Source organism: Propithecus coquereli, unplaced genomic scaffold (assembly GCF_000956105.1).
Source record: "Propithecus coquereli isolate 6110/MARCELLA unplaced genomic scaffold, Pcoq_1.0 Scaffold150, whole genome shotgun sequence".
Taxonomy (NCBI): Eukaryota; Metazoa; Chordata; class Mammalia; order Primates; family Indriidae; genus Propithecus; species Propithecus coquereli.
In genome coordinates this window covers 7090338-7114900 of record NW_012139414.1, presented here as the reverse complement: position 1 = coordinate 7114900, position 24563 = coordinate 7090338, and the positions used below count along the sequence as shown (strand labels likewise).

The window sequence follows — 24563 nt, the reverse complement described above, 5'->3', positions numbered from 1 at the left end:
TCGGTCGCGGCCGCTTGGCGGGCCCGGGCGAGGTCACGTGTCTCGCCCGAAGCCGCCCGCACCATCTTGGTCGAGGGCAAGTGCCCGGCCTCGGGAAGCCCCAAGAGACCAGACGCTTCCTGGAGGGCCCCCAGGAGCCCGAGGCCGGGTCTCTGGGGAAGGGGGACGCTCACCCCCCAACCTCAGCCCTGAAGAGCCGAGGTGCCCGGGCCGCCCGCCTGAGCGAGGCCCAGGGCTCCTTGCCAGGTCCCACCCGCGCGGTCTCTGCCCTCCCCACCCAGGTGTGCTCCCGCCCAATGCGGGAGCCTCAGGCCAGGGCAGAACCCCAAAATGACTGGGTTCCCCCTGTTTCTTCAAGGAGCGCCTCCACTCGCTTACCTGTGCGGGACATTGGGCAGGTCCAAGCCAAGCTTCCTTGCCTATTGGCATAGGGCAAGGCCATAGCCTTGACCCTGGGTCTCCTGGCCCGAGCCCCACCCAGAGGCCAGGGGCCCCCTCTTGGCTTTCTGGCACATAAAGATGCGGAGAGGTTGGAGGGGCCTTAGGGTCCCGGTAACCTAGCCTGGATACAATTTTTCCTGCAATTAAGTGCCCCCCCACACACTTGGGTTTGATTTCATGCTCACCAAAGCAACCCCTGATATTGGAACTTGATGCTGGAAATGGAGTCCCCAGTGTAGTAAAAATAAATAACATTTTAGAAACTGACAAGGTCTAAACACTGTTTCCAAAGTGTTTACACTCTTAAGTTACAGTTCACTATTTATGAGACAGCTTTAGGCCAACTTTAATTTAACAAAAGTAAGAGAAAGGATACAAATGTATAAACAGTAAGTAAAAATAAGTAATTCAAAATTAAAGCTTTGGAACTTTAAATTATTTGGAGCCTTAAAGGATGTGATTATGGAACCTGAGTCACTTGACAGGGTTCTGTAACCTAGGCACCTGTAATCTTTGGAACCAGTAACCTTTGTTCCTCTGATTATAGATTAGCCTTTTCTTTATCTACATTGTTTTGTAAAATGTTGTAAAAGACTAAAGCAGTGCCAGAGAAGACCACTTCCTTCTTTGCTGTTCATCTTCATTATAGATTAACTTCCCTTATACTTACATAAAACCTCTTACATTGTCTAAGACGGGCTGTTAAATATATACTCTTTTAAATTGAAAAATGAAAAAAAAAAAAAAAAACAGCTGTAACTACTCAAATCACTGTAACTCATAAACCAGCCCTGTATGAAAAATGTCGTAATCCTGAAGTTCGTCATTTGTCCCTGAGGCCACATCAGAAGAGCAAGGACAAGTGGTTTGAGGAGAAGGAAAGAGGAGTTTATTAATTTGCTGGCAAATTAGAAGGTTGGCAGACTCCCATCTCAAAGTACCAACCTCTTGCTTCTGAGCAGAAGGACAGAGTATTTAAAGGTTCTCATCAATCTCATCTTCGGCTTAGACAACCTCGTTACTTCCACCCGGATTAATCCCGTCTTCAGCTAAGATGATCTCGATCTTGTGACCTCTGCCCAGACAATTCCTTTAGCCATCTCCTGTGGCACAAAGAACAAAAGACATTCCCCTGCCCCTCCTGACCACTGGCCTGAGACAGGGATGCAGGTCCTAGTTCTCCAAAAGGACTGGGGGATGTTTTAAAGAGACATAAAACATTTTTGTCGTTTTTCCAAGCCATTTCTTCTGTTAAAATCCTGTTAAATTTCTTTTTCTGCCTAACTTTTCAGGTTTGGAGCACTGACCCCCTTCCTTGGACTCTGCCTTACCAGAATGCCAGAATTCTCAGCTTTGCACTTGAATAAACTCTTTTAAACTGGATTCTGATCCTTTTGATTATTTCAGGTTGACAAGTATGATCCAAATATTGTTAAAATTATATCCACACAGATGTATATAGATATATGTGAAGTGTTATTTTTGGCATTATATATGACTTTCATTGTTTTTAATATTTTTCTGTTTTTTCCAAATTTTCTATAATGAACATGCATTATTTTTATAGCCAGAATCAAACCAATAAATGCTTTTAAAAAACAGCAAACAGGAAAAAACAAAGGTCTGCTCCTATAAATTACTAAGTTGATTTTTCATTTACTGGTCAGCCCTTATATATACAATTAGTACAATTAAATTTTCCACAGTCTTATGGGGAGAGACGGGGAAAGAACTACTAAAATTTAGTTTCTGAATTCGTGACACCAAGAACCAGGCCCTGGTCTCCCTAATTGTACAGACTTGTTCACATACGTGTTGATATTGTATAAACTGGGGAGCTGTCAGTGTGGGGAACAGATGAAGTCACCAAAGGAGGGAGGGAGTGCAGGCAGAGAACTGGTCCAAAGATGAGCCCTGAGATGCCCCAGCATTTTTTTATTTTGTTTTACATTTTTTCAACACCCCCTTCCCAGAATCCCCAGCATTTTGAGTACAAGACATGAAGGGAAGGAATAAGCAGGTCCCCAACTCCTCGAGGATGAATCCAAATTCCTCATCATGGTTCCTCACGATCTGTTGCCCCCACCCTCCCAGCTCTTGGGTCCTGAATATACCACACTGCAAATGCCTCTGCCCTGGCTGGTGCTTTCCCCTCTGCCTGGAAGCCCTTCCTCCTTGTCTCTGACTACTTATTTCATCTTATCCTCTTGAACTTCTCATTCTTGATACTCAATTGAAACATCTTTTCTTTACTTCCTGAAAGGTGGCCCTACTAATAACCTATCTAACAGAGGAAAACAAACTAAAGAAAGGGAAATAAACTCACAGCACATCATTGCCCCTTTGAAAAGGAAACTCACAACACAACTATCCCCTTTGTTTTGTTTAATTAAAACACCTGAGGCCTAACCGCTTATCCCTAAGAATTTCATTTTCTCAGACTTGAAGAGCCCTAAGTGGACGGTAGGGGTACGAGCTCCCTGCTCCAGCTCTGCCTCAGTTCCTGCCAGAAACACATTTCAAGGACTCAGATAACCAGGCCTCACAGAGAAAAGAGGAAAGAATAAAAACCACCTGCAACAGCTTCGCAGATGCTTCTGTTATCAGTCTGTAGCAAAGAAAAAAAAGAAACAATCATTTTTACCTTTTAAAAGCCAGAGCAGCTTTTCCTCAACTGCCAACACCTTTCTGCCTTCTTTCTTGCCGTGACATTTTCCTTCTCTCTCTCTCTCTCTCTCTTTTTGTCTCTCCCCCTCTCTTTCCTTGTTTCTCAAGAAAGTAAATAAACTTTTTACCTGATTATATCTTAATCTTTGAGTGAGAAATCTTTCTCTGTCCATGTACAAATTTCTCACCCTTTCACTTCCCTTGGCCTCCAGGTCGTTGTCCAGCCCTCTGCACCTACTCACCCCGAACCACTGAGGAGTCTGGCCCTTGGCTCAGGCCTGCTCGCCATCCCACTCGTGTCCTGCAAGTGGCCTTCCCATCCTGGCCTTAGCCCATGACCTCCCTGACCTCACTTGCCATCCCTTTCTCTGCGGTTGCCACGCTCTACGTCCTTTCATTTCCCCAAACCCCCACCACTTCTGAAATTTCTCTCCACCTACCACCTTTTGTTTGTACCATCCTCACTTACTCCTGTCTATTCAAAATAAGTGATTGAGGCAAAAATCCCAATCAGTGGAGGTTTATTAAGCCAAAGTTTGAGGATGCATCCGGGAAAAACACAAACCACAGAAAGACCTGTGGCTGTTTTTCCAAAGGGGAATTTGGAAATTTCCACATTTTGAAGGCATACAGAAGAAGAAAAGGGGCATGGTGGGGTTAGTGAGACAAAATGGTTATAGTCTTATGAGACCCAGGGAAATCTACACTTTACATAAGATAAGGAGACTATTAGAAGAGAAAAAGGGAGTGAAGGAAGCGTCAAATATGTAGATGGCCCTGGACAGGTGGAAGAATGTCTGATCCTGTCTTCTCTCTGTTCTGCTGCCTGTGAAGATAAATGTGTAATTCATTACAGTGTGAATCAGACAGACTTTAGTTTTAGGAGCCAAAACATAGCCTGCAGGCCTAAAGGTACAATTTGCATGTCCTTGTTTATGGGGGGCCAGCAAGGAGTTTCCCTAATGAAAGATGTGTGGGTCCAGCTCCTCACAGGTGCCTGAGGCCTTTACTTTTCCTTTTGTGTAAGGCATTGCGGCTGACGGCGGCGGAGGGGGGGGGGGCGGATTTTTATTTTCCTTTCACACTCCAAACTCGCTCCTCTACCAAATCAAAATTTTGTTTCTTCTACCCTTCCCATTTTTCTGGATCTACCTGCTCCTCCAGGATTTTTAGCCAGGAAGCTGTTCTTCCACCAAGAGCCTCCCGCCTCCACCCTGCCCCCAGGCCACCTCTCACAGCTTTGCTTCTGGAGCATCTCCACAGCCCCCTCCTCTTCTCTCCCTCACTTGCTGCCCCACCCACCTCACTCCTGGGGGATCTTCTCCCTGTTCCCCCAGCTGGATCCAGAGTGAGACCAGCTCCCTCTTGGCTGCTCCGAAGTGCAGGTACACCAGCTCTTTCCATTCTAGGGACACATCTGCCAGTCACTCTGCAGAAGTGGAAAGGGGGAAACCAAGCTAACAAACACGGGGCAGTCACTGAGCTCCAGCCCTTGTGAGCGCTGTCTGTATTCTGCAGTTTTTGTTTTTGAGGCTTTCCTCCAAATATCTGTTGGAGGCTTTGCCTGAAATAGCTACTAGTGCAGAATGATGTGTCTCGCCTGGGCTCAGGTGAACAGTTTGAAAACTGAAGCGACCTTGAGGAGCTAATTTCCCCCTAACCTGGATTGAGCCCCCAGGGCATTTCCTTCTGTCTGCAAATTGGTAAATCTGGCGTTTTTCCTCTTCATTCTAGGTTATGGCAGTGAGGCAATCGACACAGGGACGTGCCATTTTAAAACTCGGCAACATCCTAATAAAGGCCTGGTGAGACTGGAGCTTCCCAACCGCCTGCCCTCCACCTTCCTCCTGGGATTCCAGAGGGTGGGATAGATGGTGGGAGGATGAGGGGGGAGAGCTGAGACTCCTGAGGGTGTGCGGTGGGAGGATCAGGGAAAGGGGGACAAACTCATGTGGGGGGGGAAGGGTGACTTGAGCTGACATTGCTTGATCCAGACAAATGTTAGTTCCGTGCAGAGGCAGAGTAACCTCGACAGCATTGCACCCAAGTATACTCTAAACTGCTGAACTCTGCTTCTGCTGAGAAGTGGGGGTGAAATGGGTACTAATAACCTGGGGCCACCTTCACCCAGAGAGAGACAGGAGCCACTGGCTGAGTGTTTCAGCTGCTCCTCCTTCAGGCAGGCAACCCTGGGAGTTGCCGTGCAAGGTGAAGGCCTGACTTTGATACTGTACCCTGATATTGGGTTTTCCCCCACTCTGTTGTCTTAGTCCCTCTGGGCTGCTATAACCAAAATACCGTAGACTGGGTAATTCACAAACAATAGCAATGTATTGCTCACAGTTCTGGAGGCTGGGAAGTCCAAGATCTAGGTGCTGGCAGAATCCATGTCTGGCGAGGGCCCCATTCCTCATAGATGGCACCTTCCAGCTGTGCTTTCACATGGCAAAAGAGGCCAACAGGCCCCCCCCCAAGCCTCTTTTACGAGAGCATTAATCCCATTCATGAGGGCAGAGCCCTCGTGATCCTAATCACCTCCTAAAGGCCCCACCTGTCAATATTAACACATTAGGTATTAGGTTCCAACACATGAATTTGCAGGAGGTCAGGGGGACAGCAAAATTCAGATGATGGCACCTGTCTTACTCTTCCTGATTCCTGAGACCAGTTCCCAAATAAATGCTGTGTCTAACAGGTCTTTGTCTTGGGCTCTGCTTTCAAGAGAACCCAACCGGAAGTGGCTGCAGAAAACCAACCCTCAGGATGGGATTCTGGAACTAGAACGTTTCCAATCACTCAGCAACAAGGCCCCCACTGTTGCTCTAGTAAGTGGAGGGTGATGATTCTTGCGGTGCCGTGGCATTATCATTACTAAGACTCGTACCTGTTGTGACTTGAGATGAAGTAGAGGTAGAAGAAGAAACACTGAAATATGAGTAACAATGAAACATGAGTAACAATGAAATATGAGTAAGGGTAATTAAGGATTGCAGAGTGAGCTGATTTGCTAAACGCTCGGGAAACTTTAAAGGGAAAGAATGGCAGGCTCCATTCAATCAACTCGCAATACAGGGTGTGGTGTGAAAGCCGGGAGGCCCCTTGGCACTGTTTAAAGGGACCTTCACCTCCTTCAGCTGCGAGGAAGACCGAATTGAAAATTGAGCCCAGTATTTAACCATAATGGTGTGGGAGCTGCTAGAGTCAGGCCCTGATAGGGAAGGAGTGAGACCCTGGGATCTGGGATCTGGACATTTGGTGTTTGTGCCTGAAGCTCCAGATTTACCTGAACCCTCTGACCAGCGAAAGAAGCCCTCCTCCTTGAGAGTAGCCCCCTCTTGCCAGAAACCACAGGTGCAGATCTCACCTGGGGAGGAAGCCTCACAAGATGTCCCCCTCCCCCTGCTCCAGATCTAAACCCCCCTCCCCACCTGGCCTCCAGACCGATAGCTGGAATTGGCCTCAGCACAGCATGGACAGGAAAACGCAGCTCCGCAGGGCCAGGCTCATACGTCCTGACAGAAAAGGGGATTATGTGAGGGCGTGGACTCGAGCACGTCAGACCAGGGAGTGGGACACAAAGCTGGGGACGGCAGGGTCATGGACATGTGGTGGGGCCACTCCACTGTGACTCAGGACAGGACATCTGGAATCTCCCGGCAAGCTTCCCCCAACCTTGAACACGATGGCAGCCAACCGCAAATGAGGTGGGGATGGCGGAACTGCCCTGGTGGAGTACTGAGGAAGGCCAAGGGGAAGCCCTGGCAACTCCCTTCTCCCCGTCCCACCTGCCAAGATAGCACACCAGAAGCAATATGGCTCCCAGTGGAACAACGAGTGGAGCCACTGTGAGAAGGAAGTGTGCAAGAGTGATTTCCCCATTGTACCCCACCCAGTTCACCTCTGTGGCCGAAGCATAGAGCTGTGTCTTTACTGGAACAGATTAACACAGCCTCTGGCACTTGATATGTGGCCAATGTGTTCTTTTCAATCCCCAACAACAAACAGGACCAGAAGCTGTCCCGACCCGCGGGGTAGTCAACACGGACCCTGGAAGAGGGAGTGGGAATTGGGAGAGGCAGGAGACACAAGAAATGGAGACAAGACAGGTCTCGCTTATTGGCAGTAGGGCAGAGGCTTAAGTAAGGCAGAAAGAGGAGGTAACAGTAAAGGGGCGGTGTTTTCCGAGGCTCTGGCTTTCCAGCCAGAGGATTTCCATATAAGGAAACCCTCAGGTGGCTTTCAAGGGCTACGTCATAATGGGTAAATGGAAACTTACAAGCTCTTTCGCGGGCTTTTGCAAATGTGCGGGCTTGGTCGGCCATTTTAGATAAGCAGGCCGATCCACATGGCTCGCGGCCATCTTGGATAAGCAGCTGCCGGGCCTCATGGCTCCGGACAAGAAGCAGTTCAAAATTACAAGAGAGAGACGACAGCACACATCCACTATCTAGCCCTAGAGCTACGGTAACCCACCTACACTCTGTCACATATAGCTTACAAGGACCTTGACCTTCCACAGAGTATCAGCCCGGCCTCCTGTCTTAATGGTATCATGCTAATCGGCTCAGTGAGCAGGAAAAGACAAGTACTTTAGATGCTCTACTAAGGCACATGCATGACAGAGGGTGGGAAATAAACCCCACAAAGACTCAGGGCTGCTACATCAGTGAAGTTTCCCAAGGTCCAGTGGTCTGGGCCACACCACTATGTCCCCTCTAAGATAAAAGACAAGTTATTACACCTTGCTCTTCCTAGCACCAAGAAGAGCACAGCACTTGTGGGTCCCTGTGGCTTCCGGAATCAACATATATCGCATCTGGGAACACTGCTCCTGCGCCGGAGGGACCACTGATTAGGATTTCCCACTGATACTGACTCTGAATATGGGTCTGCTTCTCTGCCCACATTGTCTCCACCAGCGTCAGTAACTGTGGACTTACTGAGTCTGAGTTTAAAAAATAAGATCTGGCATTTTATCGCCTTAAATCAAAGGACCCATTTTATAATGAAAGGGGTGTGACAATGGCCACATGACAGCAGAATCCATTGGTCCAGCATCACCGGGAAGTGGGCAGGCTGTCAGGAAAATGGGGTGGCCTTGAAAGGCTCAGTGAAGGCACCAGCCTGGGGACAACACTGCCCTCCAGGACGTGGTATGTGCTGACAGCTGGCGGTCCCTGGAAGCTGGGTCACACAGTCCGGGAGTCAAAGGGAGTAGAAATAGAAAGGGCTTCGCTGATCACCTCTTCCGGTGATCCATTTTTAGAGTTTATGTGTCCAGCCCGGGATTTATTTTGTTTCATTTTATTTGGACAGGAAGTAGGACTTACTGAGGGGCGTAAGGAGGGGCAACACAGTGGAAGCCCTCACCAGCACAGGGACCACCATTTGTCCAGGGGGCCACAACTGGGGCTGCATTTGACCCCACAGCCATCAGGGGTGAGCTGCCTGTCAGCCACCATGTCTTCAGATTCATCCGCATTAAACTTGGTAAAATCCCACTTTTTTCTGGCTGCCAGGAACCTTGAACTTCGCCCTATGTAGGGCCTCAGTCACACACTCCTTGTTCTGCAGCTTGGTGTGGATGGACCTGGTCACTTGTCCAGAGTGAGCTTTGGCCACAGTGCCCTGGGGCTTTCCAAAAGCACCGCGCACCCCACATACCTGTCTGGAACCTGTCAGCCCCTGCCCAGGACAGCATCTCAATGCGAATTATGTGTTCGGGATGGGCTGCTCAGATTGGAAAGGCCTCCAGAGATTCTTACCATGTTGGCACAATATGGGCAGCCTGCAGGGCTCCGGAGGAGAGCCGACCACATTCCTCTGACACCACGTGGCCACAGAGTGGGAACTCACTCACCCACTTTCGCTTTCTTCCACCCCAGGTCTAAGTTGAGAATTTTGGCATCAGGAACACCTTGGCAGAAGTGAGACTTTGGGGAGGGCTTGTTCTTACAACACTGGTAACATCAGGCAGGGCAGAGGCCCATGGCCACACCAGGACCTTTGGGGGTGCCCCAAAGGGAATGAGCCAGGTCTGATGGATTTAGAGGTCCCAGTTCCCAGGCTCAGGGTAAGGGGAAGCTTCCCCTAAGGCCACACGGACTCAGGAAGGGCTCAGTGAACTACAGCTTTGGGTTCCTCAGTCAACGGACCATCAAGCCAAGAAAGGGTTTCTACACTGGCCAGAGAAATCGACCCTAATTATCACGAGGTTACATCATGGGGACAGTGAGGAATACATCTGGACTGCAGGGGACTTATAAGGCGGTTTCTGGGAGCCCCTGTGCCCCGTGTTAGCAGTGAGCAGGAACCTGTAGCAACCGCACCTGACAACAGCAAGGCACCCACGGTGACTCAGAGCAAGCAACCTGGCCAAGGCTGAAGGGCAGCTAGATGGGGCGGAAGAGGAAGGAGACCACAAACACGGTTATGGGCCTCGGCACCAGCCGCAGCATGAGGGATCTGTGTTTCGTCGGCTGCCCCTCCCACACTCAGTGTCTTTTACAGATTGCAGGTGGCTTCCATGTTGAAGGTTCAGCTTCAGGGAGGCCTTTATGTGGGCCCCAAGCAGATCTGAGTGAGGGTAGAGGAGTGGACGAAAGCAGACACCTTTGCTGCCTCCTGCCACATCCTCTCGGCCTCCTGTGATTTCTGCCTTGGCCGTGAGGTGTAGTTCCAGAAGAATTCGGGCACCATGAACTGGCAGCGTCCCCCACTGCACATTTTCCCCTCACACCCAAAGGCCCTCTCAGCACCATGGAGCCCACTCAGCCCCCACGCAAGCACAGAAGAAGAGAGGGGCAGAGAAATACCCCAGGGCAGCTGCCCCTGCAGGGCAATGGGACCCAGTGGATACATGCTCCCACCTCCTTTCCTGCAGGCTGGAAATTCGTGGAGACATTCTGCACGCTTCCTCCCAAGTCCCCAGTGGAATCGATCCCCATTTCCTGCAGTTTTGGTGTCAATAACCCACCTCGTCTGGGCATTTTCTTTTCCCTGTCTCATTCACCCTGCACGCTCGGATCACCTCCCAAATAAACAGTCAGCATCCCAGCCCTGTCTCGGCTCTGCTTTGGGGAGAACCCAAACCAAAACACGTACATTCATGTTTTTGTAAGATTTGCAATATGTAGGATATTTTTACTTCACTCGGTTAAAATCATCCTCTCTTTCCCTTTGATTTTTCTCCTGTCTTCATGTCTGATGACAGTGGAGTGGACTCTGGGCTGAGAGGAAGTTGAGGTTGAGGAAGCTGGGTTTAGTGAGATATAAATAAGTGGTTGAGTCACTTCCGTGCACAAAGTTATTGATGCAGATCCAGAGTATGGGGGCTTCCAGGAAGGCTCCCACTACCTGCTGGGCCAGCCTCCTCGCCTGACCCCACGGCTCTCCCGTGCAGGGCCAGGGACAAACGTCTGCTAGTCTCACTGGAAGCGTGTGGGTGGCAGAGGAGAAACAAGGCTTGATATGTATGGAGCCGGAAGTTAATGTGTGTGAAATTCTTCCAGTCTTCAGATGAGTACAATTGTCAGCAAACAATTTTCCATTCCATTCTTTTTGAAAGCTAATCATAATGTATAATCACTCCTAACAGAGTAGTGTCGATAATTTGGTATATGCAATCACACACACACATGTACACACACAGAGTTTTCTTTTTGTTTTTTGTTTTCTGTGTTTTTTTAAAAGACAGAGTCTGGCTCTGTCACCCTGGGTAGAGTGCAGTGGCATCATCATAGCTCACAGCAACCTCAAACTCCTGGGCTCAAACAATGCCACTGCCTCAGCCTCCCGAGTAGCTGGGACTCCAGGTGCTCACCACCACGCCTAGCTAATTTTTCTACTTTTTGTAGAGACAAGGTTTCGCTCTTGCTCAGTCTGGTGCTGAACTCCCGGCCTCAAGCGATCCTCCCACTTCAGCCTCCCAAAGTGCTAGAATTAGACATGAGCCACTAGGCTCGGTCCAGAATTTTCTTTTTATGAAATTATGTGAACTATAAGTTATTACAATTCCTGTATTTGTAAGGTACAAACCTATACCAGTACTATAAACAGTGGTTATATCTTTCTGTGAAGTCACACCGCAATGTATCCGCTCCCATCTTAGCACGCCTGAGGCATCTTGTCCTGGAAAGTCTTGTGGTTCCAGACAAAATAGTGTGAAAAATTGCTATCAACACAGTGAAATCGCCTGAAGAAACAAATGTTCCAGTGACAAAGCTCCCACACACGTCTATCAATAAATCAATGTACGTGGAGAAATAATAACTTGATTACATAATTATGTAGCTCAGTACCAATGTAGTAGCCATTGTTAAATGCAATTGAATTGCTCTTGTGTATGCCTTAACTTCAGATTGATTTTGTACTTTTTTTTCAGCATTATCATATCCCTTTTCAAATATGATGGTGTCTTAGTCTGCTCAGGCTAATAACAAAATACCACGGGCTGCATGGCTTAAACAACAGAAATTCATTTTCTCACGGTTTCGGAAGCCAGAAGTCCAAGATCAAGGCTCCAGCCGATTCAGTTTGTAGTGAGGGCTCTCTTACTGGCTTGCAGACGGCCGACTTCTCACTGTGTGCTCACGTGAGAGAGGAGGGGGTGAGCACGAACGCGTGAGAGCTTCTTGGCATCCCTTCTTATAATAGGGACATTCATCCTATCAGATCGGGGCCTGACCCTTAGGACCTCATTTAACCTTAATTACTTGCTTACTCCAAGTACATCCACACTTACGTTTAGGGCTTTGAGATAAGAACCTCGCAGAGACACAAACATTCAGTCCATAACAGACGGGGAGAAAGTATCCTAGGGGAAGCAAAAAAGGCAAACTAGAGGAAAAAAAGACTAGCAGAAGCTTCAAATTGTCAAAATTCTCTTATTATATCACAATGGAAATAAAACTCTAATGGTCCATATGTTTATTGCAAACCCTCGTCTTATATTTCATTAAGAAAATAGAACCTCCAAGATGGGAATGCCCCATCTCCTTCCTGCCACAGCCACTCACGCTGCCCCCACAGGCTCTGCCTGCCACCTGTCACCCTGGGTGAACTGCCTCTGCGCCCACGAACATCTGGCCCTCCCTTGGGCTCAGAACCCCACCTCCTCGTGCCTTCTTGGGGACGTTCCTCTCGCAGTGACCCCTCTTGCCAGCCTTTGCCCTGCAATTGGACTGTTTCTACGTACCATTCAAACATGTTCTAGGATCTCCCATCGTGAAAATGTTCTCCCTTGAACCCAAGTCCTCCTTCGCAGCAAAGCTTATTAGAAGAATTTTCTACGCTCAATGTCACCAGATCTTTCCATTTTGTTTACTCTCAACCTACTCCAATCAGTTACTCTCCAACACTCCATGGAAACTGCTCTTGGCAGGGCCACCTGTTACTTCTGTGTTGTTGGATCCAAACTACTTTGCAATCCTCTTCTTCTGAATCCTCTGAAGCCTTTCACACGGATGTTTGCTGTTCCTTCTTGAAACGCTCCCCCAAGGCTGCTATGGAGCCACAGGCTCTGGGTTTCCCTCCTGCCTCACTGGCCACTTCTCCGCTTCCTCTGCCGGTGCCTTCTCTTCCGCTTGATATTTCAAGGTTGGAGTGACCCAGGGTTCTCTATCTATATTCCTCCCCCGCCAAGTTATCTCATCCATTCCCATGGCTTTACATACTACCCACTTGCTTAGGATTCCCACCTGCTGAGATTCACGTCCTTGTGCAATCCTTGTAAAATCCCTTGTGTAATTATATCAGGATTGGTCTGTGTGACCAAGAGAATGCGGTAGAAGGGATGGTGTGTTGCTTCCAAGACTAGATCATAGTTTGGTTTCTGCCTCTTGCTCTCTCTCGGAGTGCTCGCTGTGGGGGAAGCTGGCTGCCATGTCCTGAGGACACTCAAGCAGCCTCTGAATGGCACGTGGTGAGAAACCCAGGCCTCCTGCCAACAGCCATGTGGGCGAGCTATCTCGGCAGTGCATTCTCCAGGTGACTGCCACCTCGAGAACCAGAACTACCCAGCTAAGCTGCTGTCAAACTGCTGACCAAGAGAAACTGCGAGATAATAAATGTCTGTTGTTTTAGGCCACTGAGTTCGGGGTAATTTGTTATGCAGTGATAGATAACTAATACAACCCCCGAGTTTATATCTCCAGCCTTATCTACTCCACTGACTTCTAAGTTCGTGTATTGAAGTCCTACCTGATATCCACCCTTAAAAACCCAAGAGCATCTCAAAATTAACATGAACAAACCAAAACCCTTAATTCAGAAGACCCCATGGCCACCCAGTTTCCACTCTGGTAGAAATTTCAGTCTCAGCTTCTCAGGCAGAAGCCCAGGAGTCCTGATTGCTTTCTTTCCCTCCACAGCCAGGCCATTGGCTCTATTTACAAAATTAACCTTGAGCTTGACTGTGTCTACTCCTTCCCACCTCTATCGCTGCTGCCTTGGTCCAGGCCCCGGCATCTCCCACCCGGACCATAGCCCCTTAGCTGATCTCAGTTTTTCCACTCTTGCCCATCCCCCAAGAGCAATCAGAGCAAATTGTCTTTATAAAAATTATACTACATCTGCTGGTTAAAACCCTCCAGCGGCTTCCCAATAGACTTGAAATAAGATTCAAACTCCTCATCATGGCCTACAGGGCCAGCCCTGCCCAATTCCCACTCGATCTCCAGTCTCCAAACATTCGAGTCATTCTTCAGTTCCTGGAATGTATCGAGCCCATTGCTGCCTTAGGAACTTCACACATGTTGCCCCTCCGCTCCCCCGTTCTTTGTCGTTTAAGCCTCAACACCAATGTTGCCTCCCCGTTGAGTTCTCCTCTACCCACTTTTAAAATTAAATTCTATTAGCTAACTATGGTAGTCGTCAGTGCTGTTCACCAAATATTTCTGGTGCTCCCCCTTTCTAGGCGCAAGGTGGACTGGCACGTCTTTGCCCCTTTGAAGTCAGGCATTACCGTGTGACCGTTTTGGCCAATGAAATGTAAACAGCAAAAATGTTCCGAGCCAACGTCTGATAGCCACTTCCTGCTGCGGTGATTGTGGACGTATGTGTCAAAACTGAGCATCTGTCAGGGTGGATCCCTGAGTGACTTAGGGTGGTCAAAGCCCCCCTTCCAACCTGTGATGGATGTGTAGCGTGAGCGAGAAATAAACCTTTATTGTTTCAAACAACTGAGATTTCGGAGTTGTTTGTTATCACAGCCTGACCAGCCTATCCTGATACGCTATGCACCAGGTCCTCATCTGGGCACCTTACACGTTATTAACTCATTTACTTCTCACAACAACCCAGTAAAGTAGATGCTATTATTATTCGCATTTCCGCAGTGTGGTAACTGAGGCACACCAAGGTTAAATAACTTTTCTGATACCACACAGCTAGTAAGAGGTATAGCTGGGATTTGAACCTAATCATTCTGGTTCTGAGAGTTTATGTTATCACTCTTAATCACTCTGTGGTAATGCCTCTCAAAGACTCTCAAACTCATGTTTGACTAAGGAATTAACAGAGTCATGGATTTGATTATACATTCACACATATATAGAGAAAAGGGAGCTGCCAATTTCCGTCCTCCAGGTTGACAAATATATATATAAATATAAGTGTCTATATCTTTTGGGAATAGAGAGGTGTCACTCGATATTTTAATTGCTATTTTAATATCAATACCAGGGCAATAATTACCAAGCACAACCAATTAGAATAACAGACATTTTTGAGGTTAAAGTTTATTTTTGCAAGCTCTAAAAATAATCTCTGAAGTCTGGGTGTCTTAAAAGACCTCCCCTCTTTCGTTTTATAGAAATACTTGCAAGGACAGTTTTTTAATTATTTAAAATAAACGTTATTGAGGAATAGTTTACATACAATAAGGTGCACTCATTTCAAGTGTACCATTTGATGATGCTCTGTAAATGGATACTCCTGAGTACCCACCACCGCTGTTGAGATATAGAACTTTCCCATTACTCCAGAAAGTTCCCTCCTGACCTTTCCCGGTCAATCCACCTCCCACTCCTGGCCCAGGCAGCCCCTGATCTGCTTTGTGTCACCGTAGATTAGATTTGACTTTTCCGGAGTTTCACATAATAGAATTATACGGGATGCTCTTTTGTGTCTGGCTTCATTCGTATGGCATGTCTTGGAGATTCATCCACGTTGCTCATGTATCAGCATCTCACTCCCAAGGACAGTTTTTAGTAGCAGAAAATAGAAAAAGTTTCCATTCTGGACAGAACCCTCATGAACACTTCAATCCCACACTTTATTCAGATAAGATTCTTTGACCCAATCTTATGACATGGAATGGTGTCTACTCCTTTGCAGCTGCTAAAGCTTCTTGTCTTCCTGAAATTCCTTTTCTCCTGCAACATTCTCAAGCCTCAACATCAGCTTTTCATTAGCAGCTAGGAAAAAAGAGCAGCATGAGAGGGTCAACAATCTACCACGTGGAAAGGGAAAAGGCAGAAGAGAATGTTAAACGAGAGGAACGAGAGCTGCGTAAGGCCCGTCTCTGGTACACCTGATATAAATTAACATTCACTCACCCCACATCTCCCTGACTGGTCCCTGACACTTGGCCCGATCTGCAATTACCTTGCTCATTTATTTCTCCGAATGCCCGTGCTAGACTGAGTAACCATCACTGGTGTCAGCTTCCCCGCCTGGTGAAAGGGTTATACTGTCCCACCCCAAGGAAGCCAGGCACGGCCATGTGACTGGCTTTAGCCAGATTTACCCACAATGATACCTGCAGCTCTAGTTTATCCATTTTAACTGCTAGAGAATGTTCCATTGTGTGAATATACCATTATTTATTTTATCCTTTTCCCATTAAACCCACTCCTTCCATCTAACTGAAACTTTGTACCCTTTGGTTAACACTCAGAAATAAATTTTATTGCATTTTTAAAATACTACAAATAGATCTTAGGAATCATTTGGCATCTTCTTGTTTCTGTAGCTGGACAACTCTTAGATCTTATCCTTCGGCCTGCTGATCTGTTCCTTTTGCAGAGATGTAGATAGCATCCAAAGTTTTTCTCATATCCTTGTTCTTAACTGTGTGGCTTGCCAAACCAAAGCGGCTGAATTTGATAAATGTTCAGCGTTGGTCACTCACCTTTCTGGGTTTGAGATATGAACAAGCAACACCTGGCCTCATCCAAATCCTATAAACAGATTTTTCACCCAAGATATTTTGTATTTCAACACTGAGTCCCCTGAATAACGCCATTGATGGGGAAGTGAGCATACACAGACCTCATCTTGTAACGGAAGCCCAGCGGAACACCCTAGATTGTGTTCTGTATTTGGCTACAAATAGCTTGAAGCACAGGCAGTTATTTCTACTCGTCTGTTTGTCAATCCACAGCCTCTTCCTTCCTTTTCTTCCCAAGGAGGCTGAGTTCTACATTGATGAAATCCCTCCCAGGACTCCTCTGGGGCCCTTCACAATAACTGTGTGTCGCTTCAGAGTGATACAGACATTTTCTGGAATGTCAACAGTCTGGTTCCTAAGAATGGTTTTCATTCTCCTAGTAGATGCAGCAAATAGAGCACCCTGGATGTTTATTTTTTTTAACAGCTTTATTGAGATATAATTCACATGCCATTCAATTTATCCATTTAAATTATACAATTCAATGCTTTTTAGTATATTTATAGATATGTGCGACCATCATTACAATTTTAGAACATTTTCATCACTTCAGAAAGAAACTGTACCATTTACCTGTCTATCCTTCCTTCCCTCCCACCCAGCCCTGAGCAACCACTGGTCTATATTTTGTCTCCATAGATTTGGCTACTATGGATGTTTCATTGTATTGGAAAAACAAGCTGTTCATCTCAATTCTCACACTCAACACCGAACACTTCTAGGACCAAATGTGTGGGATTTTCCCCACAATTCAATTCTCCATTTCTCTGCAGAGACCAACTGAGTGTCCTACAATTTAACTCAATTCTGACACTATCTACCAGGAGAGAGTGTCAGATCCCACTAGTGAGGGGCCCAGTCCTGCAAGACTGTCCCCACTTCCGAGGCCAGGTCCAAGTCCAGGTTGTCACCTCTGCTGCTGACTGATCAGCTATAAACCACTCCTCAGGTTCAATCATTTGCTCGAACAGCTCACGGAACTCAGGAAAACAGTTTGCTTACTAGATCACTGGTTTATTATGAAAAATACAACTGGGGAACAGCCAGATTGAAGAGACGCTCAGGGCGAGGTTGGGAAGGGGCACAGAGCTTCCATGCCCTCTCCAGGTGCCCCATCCCCCCAGCACCTCCTGGGGTCTACCGACCAGACCCAGGAATTCTCTGAATGCCATCCTTTTGGGTTTTGATGGAGGCGTCATTACATAGGCATGATTGATTGAGTCATTGGCCACTGGTGATCGACTCAACCTTCAGTCCCTCCCCCTTCCTTGAGGTCTGGGGGAGTTGGCAGGGGGAGCTGAAAGTTCCAACCCTCTAATCACAAGGTGGGTTCCTCTGGCAACCTGCCCTCAGGCATCTGTCCTCTCACTAGCATACAAAAAGATATATATCACTGTGGAGAGTCCAAGGGTTTCAGGAGCTGTGTGCCAGGAAGCAGGCAGAAACCAAATATATATTTCTTATTGGAATAATATTCATAGAGACGAATTCATTCATAACATTCATATAAACAAATCATATAAAATGTGATTGTTTGCCTCTTAATATTTTAAGATTAAATGTTTACATTGTAATTCTGCTTTGTACCAGACTTCATCAGAAACAATGTTTTTAGCCCTGTGATTTTATATATATTTTTCAAAATGAGTAAAACATTACAGCAAATCTAAAAGTTACAATTTTTTCCTCCCTTCCCTGAAGGAAAGCCCAGAGGATTTTTTTAAGAGTTCACTTTAGGAAGGAAAAAAAATGAAAAGGAGGAAAAATAACAATCCAGGGGATTAGGATGTTTAGAACTTTTATTAAATTTCTCATGGTCCTGGGCTTTGATTGCCAGGCCCTGCCTGCCTTTGGGTCTGAACCTACCCTTGAAGTGCAAGGGGCTGGGAGCTGCACTGGGGCCTCCCCTCCCCGTTTCCAGACCGCAGAGCTGCCTCGCCAGTAGGAGGGATGCATGAGGACACCCCAGAGGTGACGTTCAGAGGGGCAAGGGTGGAGAAAAGAGATAAATGTCCCATTGACTGGAGGAGGGAGCAGATATCAGAGCAAAGGCTGAAGATGAGGCAATTGCCAGCAGGCCAGGCCACCTGTCCAGTCTGCCTAGGGGAGCCTCAGGGTCTGTCGAGGGGTTGGGTATGTAGTCCAGCCACAGAACAGGCATCTGATAAGGCAGCACATGGAAGCCCTGTTTGGGTCCCGATCCTAAGGCAGGAATTCATCAAACTGGCTCACTCCTCCTAATCTCACCTTTAGGGAAGGTCAGCCAAGTCCCTACTCCCACCAATAGTCCCTTTCCCCAGCAAAAGCGACAATTCTTTCTCTCAACTCTTGGGCAGGAATCATACACCTCCAGGACACAGCCCAGAAGTGAGCAGCTGTTGCCATGCCACCTCTGGGCGTTAACGTAAATGTTCTAAGGAGGGGAACAGCTCTGGAGACCTCGAACTAAATCCTATCTGAACAGTCTCAAGTGGTCTAGGGGAAAAAGAAAAGGAATTGTTCTGGCTGAGCTGGAGTAGATGCGGAGGCAGAAACAAAGGTTCAGTGCCAAATGGAGACCTGACTCCATTTCCCACTTATCCCCGCAAGGGATAAGCAGGGAAAACAGAAAAATGTGTGTTGCTAAATGATAAAAAGAGGTTTTAAGTTGTTTTAAGAGGTTTTAAGTTCTTAGAACAAGAATACAGTGAGCAGCTGCCTGCAGTCATCTCATTTGTCTGGGAGAATGGTCTCCAGATTAGAAAGGGAAGAATAAACATCAGTAAAGGAATCTGAAAGCCCATGTGGTGGGTTGAATAGTGTCCCCCAAAATTCATGTCCACCTAGAACTTCAGAATGCGACTGTATTACTTTCTTAGGGCTGCTGTAACAGAATACCATTCTAATAGCCTTCGGGTGGATTCTTCAGGATTTTCTAAATATAAAATTGTGTCATGCATGAATAAAGATAGTTTTATCTTTTCTAATTTGGATGTCTTTTATTTCTTTTTTCTTACCTAATTGCTCTGGGTAGAACTTCTAGTAGGATATCGAATAGTAGCAGTGAACGTGGGCATTCTTGTCTTGTTCCTGATCTTATGGAAAAAGCTTCAGTCTTTCAGCACGACTGGTAGGTGTTAGGTGTGGGTTTTTCATAAATATCCTTTAACATATTGAGGAACTTTCCCTTTTTTCCTACTTTTCTGAGAATTTTTATCATGAAAGGGTGTTGGATTTTGTCAAATGTCTTTTCTACATCAATTGAGATGATCATGTGGTTTTGTTTCCATTGTTCTATTTATGTGAGATATCACATTGACTGCTATTCTGATGTTGAACCACCCTTGCATTCCTGGGATAAATCCCACTTTGGCATAATGAATTAGCCATTTAATATGCTGTTGGATTCAATTTGCTAATATTTTGTTGAGGATTTTTCCATCTGTATTCATAAGGGATATTCATCTGGTATTCTCTTTTCTCACAATGTCATTATGTGACTTTGGTATCAGGGTAATGCTGATCTCACAGAACAAGTTATGAAGTACTCCCTTCTCTTCAATTTTTTGGAAGAGTTTGAGAAGGAATGGTGTTAATTCTTTAAATGTTTGGTGGAATTCATCTGTGAAGCCATCTGGCCTAGGACTTTTCTTTGTTGAAAGGTTTTTGATTACTTATTCAATCTCTTGTTATAGAACTGTTGAGATCTTCTATTTCTTCTTGTGTCAGTTGAGCTAATTTGTGTGTTTCAAGGGATTTGTCCACATCTTCTAGGTTATCTTATTTGTTGATGCACAATTGTTCATAGTATTCTCTTACAATCCTTTTTACCTCTGTAAGGTCAATGGTAGTGTCACCACTCTCATTTCTTATTTCAATTATGTTAAAGAAAAAATTACTCATGACACTTATTAAAATGGTAAGTCAGATCTTTATACAGGACTATCATGATTCATACGGGGACTGCTGCAATGGGGTTTTGCAATTGGGAGGAGAGACTGGGCTCAACTCTGGCTACAAGGGAAAATGGGAACTTATAGCCAAGGAACACGATAGGAGGGCAGTTAGCAGATGGAAAATTACTATGAGGAAACACCAAAGGGAAGGGGAAATTGTGGCTAAACCAACCTAACAGAGACTCTTGTTGAATGCAGGCCAGGTGATCAAACATCACTCAGGAGATGCTGGGGAATGACGAATTTGTTCGGATATCAAGGGTGATTAGATATTGAGGGTGGGAGATTCTGGATAAAAGACTTAGCAGGATTCTCAAGAACTTGGGTTCTGGAGGATATGCCCAAGGATGGGGCCTAGATGAAAACGTACTCCAAGGAGCCTTACTAGAGTTTGGTCAATCCCTCCTCTTGTTCAAGGAGAGGAGAGACATTCTTCTTTCCTTTGAACAATATGAGCCCAATCTCTCATCTGGTCACCTGTTCTTCATTAAGGACCAGCTGAACCATCTGTTGGGACTTGGATGTGAGCCACCAGGCATTTAATGAGGGGAATTTCTATGAAAATAAAAGGAAAACAAAGATAAATAGTTGGAAACCCAGTTTCTCAGTCCAGAATACAGCCAGTTAGGAATATTTCTAGATGTTGGGCTCCAAGCATCTTTAGTGGTAGAGTGAGGATGGCAGTGACAACCTGATGAATTTACTGATTTGCAGTTTGAATGTTTGATGATGGTATTGGGTGTTCAGTTAACTTTCTGAGTGGCTCACATAGAAGAGGGCACAAAGGTTTCCCACACATAATCTGTTGCACTGATTTCTCTGACGTCAATGTGAAGTTGTTTAGCTCCCGCTTGCAGGGCTTTGGAAAAAATTCAGTTTCAGTTCTCAGTGATGCCAAGTCAGGAGGGTGGGAGAAAAGTTGAAAATGTTAGTTTGGGGAGTGCTATGGTTTGAAAATGGTTTTCTCAGTGCAGTGGGTCTTGCCCCAATCTCCAAGGAATAATTAAAGTTTAATAAAATAGCCAGTAAGACACCCTCATTCCCTTTTGTCAGGCACTTACTTTCTCAGCATCCCTTGAAGCCAAGAGTATAAAATGCAAAAAGAAATAGACAAATTGAGGAAAGAACTGTTAAACAAGAAATAACCAGGACTTGATGATTTGGGAAATTCTCAGTCTATCTGTATAACAAAAGATGCTAAAACTAGGAGACTCACTGTTAGGAAATCATGTGTTAGAAAGCCCAGATTGTGGCCAATCTCTTGCTAGTGCCTTGACAGGATCAAAAAGTCAGAGTGTTCATCGCACAGAGGGCTCTTTGAGAGGACTAGGCCTGTGCCTCATGGATCTCGTTAGGTATCTCTGCAGAATCCAGGAACAGAGATGGGATTAGTCAGGGAAGATCTATGGAGGAGCCTCTTGTCTAATGAAATGAACACTTATGACACTCACAGGAAACTCACAAAGTTCTTGAGGATGTTATATCAGCAAAAACGCTGCCAGCATGGACTGAAAGAAACAGAGAGGAGGAAATTAAAGAAGTCCCTCAAAGCTCTCAACATTCTACAGGCAGGAAACAGGCTGACAAGTAGTCACTCAGTGGCAGACACATTCTAGGCTTCAAGAGAGAGGGCTGATGATTCTGAGGGGGGTGGTGCAGGCCCAGAGGGTAGAGCTTAGAGCCAGGGATTGTTCCCAGGCCTTGAAATGTGATGGTTTTCTGGGTTGGATTTTGAAATTGCTTGGGACCAGTGACTCCTCTTTTCCTCCCATTTTCTTCCTCTTTGAAGTGGGGTGTCTATAACTGCTATCCTATGCCCATCTCAGCATTGTATGTTGGGAGCAGATAACTTGTTCTCGAGTTTATATATATGGACTTATTTAATCCTCACTAAAGTCATATGAGTTTCACAGTCTCGTGGAAAGAGAGGAATTTTGTCCCAGGATGGATCATACCTAGAGTCTCACCAATATATAATTTAGATAATTTAGATGAGATATGGGACTTTTGAGCTGATGAGATATACATTAATTTTGGACTAAGTTGATGCCATGGTGGCTGAGATTTAGGAATTTTGGGATGGGATAAACGTATTTTGCATGCGAGACGGACATGAATCTTTGAGAGTCAGACAGCAGACTGTGGCAGGCTGAATAATGATTCCCTCGAGACGTCCATGTCATAATCCCCAGAACCTATTAATATGTTACCTTACATAGGAAAGGGACCTTTGTAGATATGGTTAAGTTAAAGATCTGAGAGGCGGAGATAATTTATCTGGGTGGATCCAAAGGAACCACAGGGTCCTTATAAGAGGGAGGCAGAGGGGCCCGATCTGGAGAGTGATGACAGAAGAAGAGAGAGATTTAACGATGCTACGCTGCCCGTCTTGATGATGGAAGAAGGGGCACAAGACAAGGAATGCAGGTGGCCTCTGCAAGAGGCAAGGAAACAGATTCTCCTCTAGAGCCTCTGGAGGAAGCCTGGCCCTGCTGACATTTGAGTTCATCTCAGTAAAATTCATTTCAGACTTCTGATCTACGGGATTATAATACATTTATGTTGTTTTAAGCCATTAAGTTTGTGATAATTTGTGACAGCAGCCAAATGAAACCAATACAAGGTCACACTGAGCCTTGGTGTAAATAGGTGAAGTTAAAAAACAAATTGTAGAGAAGAGGAAAAGAGTAAGCCACTTGGTAGGGAACAGGCCAGGCAGATGTGGGGAGTGTCGAGCCCGGGGGGTGGGGGGGGAGAGCCTGGAGAAAGGCTGCGCAAGCTCAGGCTCTCCCCAAGCTGGGAGAGCCTCATTCCCTCTGGCGAGGTCAGGCCGCATGGCCAGGCTCCTGAATGGGGGCTGATTCAAGCTGGATTAGGGAGGAACTTTTAACGGGATCGGCTAAAAACATTTCCCACCCAGATGGGGTGTGTCCCGTCAATGGAGGCAGCAGAAGAGTCACCACAGCAACCTTCTCATTCGCTCTATTCCAGTCCCCGTGGTGCCGCATAGATTACAGGTATTATTTTAACACTACCAGCTGTTGGATGGACACAAGCCCCTCCTTCACTCTGAGACTAGATTTTACGCCTTCTGTGGGTCAGCGCTTGTCACGCTAACGCACACGGGGCACCTGGGGAGCGTGTTGAACTGCAGGCTCCGAATCAGGTCCGTTGGGCCCAGGCGAGGCTCGTGTTGCTGGTCTGTAGCAGGTTCGTCTCTCATCTCCCGAGGTTCTGGAGCCCAGGGGTTCTCACTGAGCACATGTCAGAGTCACCTGTGGGACTTGTTAGAACGGATCGCCGGGCCCCACCGCACATCTGATTTAGTAGGTCTGGGGCGTGGGGCTGAAAGTTTGTGTTTCTAGCAAATCCCCAGGGGATGATGACGATGGTGGTCAGGAAACACATTTTGAGAACTACAGCTCTGGAAGATTCTGTAGACCATAGCTTTGACTCTTTTTAGAATTTGGCATCCACTATTAAAGTTTTAACTCTTTAGTTTATAAAATCTTTTCATTGTCCCCAGAATCACTTGGGATGAGTTATCCATTCTTCCTGGGGTTTAGCTTATCTTTGTTGTGAATACAATATAAATTGCAGCCCTTTCTTATCAGATTTGTGTAGAAAAGGTCTCTGTGTCTCCGTGGGCCCTACTGAACACCTACCTTGTGCCAGGCCTGGCCTCAGGGCCCTCTGCAGACTTGGTGGGACAGTCCCTCCCTTGACCACTGCACAGGACAGGCCCCCTCCAGGCCCCACAACTCTGTCACCTTTGCCTCATGGTCAGTGCAAGGGAATTTATCTGCATGTCACTCTCTAGGGTGGAGGAGGCATCGTCTCCACCTTTGTATGAACTAGTGCCTGGCATCACACGCCAGCTGGAAGACTGACTTTACCACCAAATGCACCATGCCCCTTACAAGGGCACAGGTAGGTTACTTTGGCAGCCCTGGCACAGGCCTCAGCCCAGGGGACACCCTGTAATGTGTAAGCAAGCAAAGGGAGGATGGGCTAAGCAAGGGGAAGATGAGAGCCGGGGGAGCCCAGGGGACACCGGGAAGGAAGGGGGATGGACAGTGCCCAGCTGGGCTAGCTCTGCCATGAGGTCCCTCCAGTCCTGCCAAGGACACCCAAGGCAGGAGGTCCCTGTGACACCGTTTCAAGGGGGTGGGGCCTGGACAGGGCAGGGGCTCTGATGGGAGGCCCCCTCCTCCCTTCCCCATCTGTGACTCTCGCCATCCTTGTCTAGTTTCTCCACCTCCCTCCCTGATGGCCCCCACTGGCCAGCTCAACAGACCCCCAAAAGCCCACCAGTGAGGGAGACAGGCGGGGAGGAAACGTGCGGCAGC

At 46.7% G+C, this 24563-nt stretch overlaps 1 pseudogene; it reads right to left on the bottom strand.

Annotated features, from left to right (window-relative positions):
- Positions 1-8474: 8474 nt before the first annotated feature.
- Positions 8475-9098, bottom strand: LOC105806996 (annotated as a pseudogene).
- Positions 9099-24563: the final 15465 nt, after the last annotated feature.